This window comes from Silene latifolia, chromosome Y (assembly GCF_048544455.1).
Source record: "Silene latifolia isolate original U9 population chromosome Y, ASM4854445v1, whole genome shotgun sequence".
Taxonomy (NCBI): domain Eukaryota; kingdom Viridiplantae; phylum Streptophyta; class Magnoliopsida; order Caryophyllales; family Caryophyllaceae; genus Silene; species Silene latifolia.
The window spans coordinates 27,538,723-27,543,235 of record NC_133538.1 but is presented as its reverse complement, the minus strand read 5'-3'; positions in this window follow the sequence as shown (position 1 = coordinate 27,543,235).

Here is a 4,513-nt window from a genome sequence, read left to right as displayed (position 1 = left end):
GACCTCTTGTTATTGAAGAAACCGACATGTTAACCGGTTTCACTATAACCAAAGAGGAAAGAAACTACAATTAAAATGACTTCAAACTTGCCGAAAAGAACTCCAAGGCAATGTCTATACATCAACGTTGTGTTGGTGAGGGGGAAGTTAGTCGAATCTATGGATGTCCTACGGCAAAATCTATTTGGGGCTTTCTTGTACTTGCTTATGAGGGGACTTCCCAAGTTAGAAACTACCGTATTGACCTTCTCATGCAACAATATGAGATGTTTTGAATGTCAAAGGACGAGTCCATAAATAGTTTTTCTTCACGTTTTTCTTGTATTATTAATGAGCTAAAAAGTCAAGGAAGGAATTTCGAGTCCGAGGACATCATTCGGAAAATCCTTCGGAATCTCACCTCTAAGTCGCAACCCAAAGTTACCGCTATAGAGGAAGCCAAAGATTTGTCAACCCTATCTCCTCATGAACTAATGGGATCACTAATGGCTCACGAGTTCAATCTCGACAAGCATTCTAGTGAGTCTTCAAAGGGAAGGAGTCTCGCTCTCACGTCCTCTCCAAGGTTCAACAATAATTACTCGAAAAAACGCTTTCCTAAGAAACGACCTAGTTCCAACGTGGGATGCTTTAATTGTGGTGATAAAACTCACCAAATTAAAGAATGTCCAATGTGGGATGAAATCAAATCAAAGGAAAAACGAGATAAAGTTAAAAATGACTACAAACATAGAGTCATGAGCGCTATTTGGGGAGTGTCCGACTCCGAGGAAGATGAGGAACTCATCGAGGAGCAACTAGAGGCTAAAATGTGTCTTAAAAGTCATCTCAAGGACAAAGTCTCAAAAACTTCTAAAATTGAACATGTTAGATGTCTCATGGCTCACCCCGATGATTCCGATTCGGACTCCGACAATGAGCTAAAACATCTAAAAGCCAAGGTTAGATCTTACTCCAAAGAAAAGGTATGTAAGCTTCTTGACAAACTCTTTGATAAGTGTCGTTCACAAAGTGATAAGCTTGATGTCATGCAAGACGAAATTGAATAAATTTTACAAGAAAACTTTAACCTTAAAAATGAACTAAAAGCAATAGACAGTGTCACTATCACCTCTGAGGCTTATGATGAAGTAAAAAGAGTCAACAAATTGAACAAACAATTGACTAAATAACTTGAGTGTCTTAAAATGATCCCCACGGATGTCTCTGGCCTTGAAAATGTCAACACCACCTTGGTGATGCAAGTTTCCTTGTTAACCAAGGAACGTGATGACCTTTTGAAGGACAAAGATGTTCTCAAAGATGAATTGGATGACCTAGTGGTTGAGATAATTGACTTAAGAGAAACAATATCTGAAACTGTTGCTTCCAACAAAGATTTAGCTAAGTCAAATGAACATGTCAAACATTTTGTCAATGAAAAGGAGCGTCTAAAAATTGAATTATGTGATCACAAGAAAGAAATACAAGTTCTTCATGAAAAGCTTGCCTTTTTCAAAAAGGGTATGCCCGATTGTAGCACTTCTAAGTCTAACGCTTACAAAAGATCCGAGGAATTCGTTGATCTAAACAAACGTCTTGATAAAATGACATCTAATTATGAGGATTCTAAAGAAAGAATCGGATACCTTGTGTCGAAACTCAATGCTCACACTCATGACTTTATAGTGGAAAAAAGATTGTCTATAGAAGTTGAAAAGAATGATGAACTTTTAAAAGAAAAATTTGTCTTCAAAGGCGTCATTAATGACCTAGTTGATGAGGTAGAAGAACCTAAAGTAATGATGTCTCGGATTGTCACCTCTCGACAAGATAACAATGAAGTCTCAAATTAACTTGTCACTAAATTATCCAAGGAGAATGAATGTCTTAAGGTTAACATAGATGCCTACAAAAGGGAAATTAGAATGCTTCACGAAAAATTTATCAAATTTCAACATGATTCTCCCGAATGTAGTTCATCTAGTTCTAAAATCATTCACCTAGATAAATGCATCTCGGGTCTTAAGCTTAATGTTCAACAAAAATATATAACTTTCATGGAGCTTAAATCCGAGTATGACATAATGAAAAGGGAGCTTGAAAGCTCTAAAGAAAGAAACAAGTATCTCACTTCAAAGTCGAGGAACTAAACAAGGAGCTTGTTGAGGTTAAGAATGTTTCAAAGAATTGGGAAGGTGGCCAAAATGTTTTAAACTTTCCAACAAATCAGCCCAAAAGATGTGATAAGGTTGCTGGTCTAGGTTTTAAATGAAACAGTCAGTCCGACTGTTACATCTAGAAGCCTAAATCCGACTTTAGGAGAAGGAAATATGTTGGTCTTCCCGAATACATTATTTGCAACTATTGTGGTAAGAAGGGTCATGTCTTTAATGCTTGCAAGAAAATACATAATGACATTAACAAGCACATTAAAGTTGTAAAGCAAATGTGGATTAGGAAAGACATTGTGAGATATGTTGATCATAAAAGGGGACCCAAGTTTGTTTGGGTTCCTAAACTCAAAGTCTAATCTTATGTAGGGCTTGGTGAGAGGTGGCTGCAATTGGTACTTGGATAGTGGATGCTCTCGTCACATGACGAGTGATAGAAGCCAATTCCTCTCACTTAAAGCTTATGATGGTGGCACGGTAACATTTGGTGACAACAAAAAAGGAGAAGTAATAGGCATTGGAAAGGTTGGTAAGTTATCGTTACTTTGTGTCGACAACGTGCGGCTTATCAAAGGTTTGAAGCATAATCTCCTTTGTATTTCTCAACTTTGTGATAAGGATAATATTGTTGAATTTAGTGCTAATTTATGTCGTATTGTTGATACTACAACCCATGAGTTTATTCTTGAAGGTAGATGTGTCAAAGATGTTTACTTAACCGATTTGAACATGCTATCCGGTCATACTATGTCTTGCATAAGTGTAATGAAAAATGACTCTTGGTTGTGGCACAAATGATTTGGACATGTTAGTGCTACAACTTTCAATACTCTTAGAAGACTTGACCTAGTTGAAGGTTTTCGTAACATGAAGTTTGAATTTGATAAGTTATGTGATGAATGTGCTAGATGCAAACATGTTAGAAGCCCCTTTAAATCCAAAAAGTGTACAAGTCAAATTTAATGAATCTACGATTCTTGGACAGGTACAAAATAAGGATGAAGATGATGAAGATGAATTTGAGATTGGTCTTGTGAGAAAAGACTTTGTGTTTGCGTATGAGGAAGTTCCCAACAATGACGCTCTGCAACAGATAGATGGACTGTTACCTGCCAATGTCAACAACAATTCAGGGGGAACAGTCAGTAACACTGATACTACCTGTTCCTCCTCTCAAGCAGTAACAGACTCAACCGTTGTTGCATCCACCTCCAGAACATCAACAGTGGAAGACATTGTCACCACAGGCGAGCATTCAGACCCCATTGAAGTCCCCAGTCCTGATCTACAACAACCTCAGGGACTATTACCTTCAAATGAAAGAAACAATCAAGGGGGAACACGTGGTAACTATACTGTCACTGTTTCTTCTCTGAACACAACAGATCCAATGATTGTTGCCCCCACTTCCAGAAATGAAGCAACTCAGGATAGTGTTGAGGATGACCACTCTAATCAGGAGGAAACAGTCACTGAGACTACTACTGCTGAGGGGGAACAAGAAACCATTGTTCCAAAGAAGTGAAAACATGAAAAATCCCTTCCACTCTCAAATCTCACAAGTGATCTCAATTCTGGAATTTGAACAAGAGCCTCTCTCAACAATCTTGCCCATTTTGATGAATATTGTGCCCATAATGCTTTTCTCTTTCAAGTGGAACCAGCCAATGTGACACTCGCCCTGACTGATGCTGACTCGTTAATAGCTATGCAAGACTCAATCAATTCAAGAGGAATGAGGTATGGCACTTAGTCCCTAGACCACCTAACCGCACCGTCATTGGTACTAGGTGGGTTTTTCGCAATAAGCTTGATGATTCCGGAGAAATCGTAAGGAATAAAGTTAGACTAGTGGTGCAAGGTTATAACCAACAAGAGGGTATTGATTACGATGAAACCTATGCACCGGTAGCTAGACTTGAAGCCATACGATTACTTATAGCTTTTGCGGCTCACAAAGGCATTAAACTTTTCCAAATGGATGTCAAAACCACTTTCTTAAATAGATATTTGGAAGAGGATGTATTTGTGGAGCAACCTACGGGCTTTAAGGACAATGATTTGCCTAATCATGTTTTCAAATTAGACAAAGCTCTTTATGGTTTAAAACAAGCACCTAGGTGTTGGTATGATAGATTGTCTAAATTTCTTATTGAAAATGGTTTTAGAAGAGTCTCCATTGACAAAACATTGTTTTTAAAGTCACAGTCTGCTGAACTGTTGGTTGTCCAAGTATATGTCGATGACATTATATTTGGTGCCAACAATGAACTCCTTTATGTGTAGTTTTTGGAACTAATGAAATCGGAGTTTGAAATGAGCATGATGGGTGAGCTAGGATTTTTCCTTGGGCTCCAAAT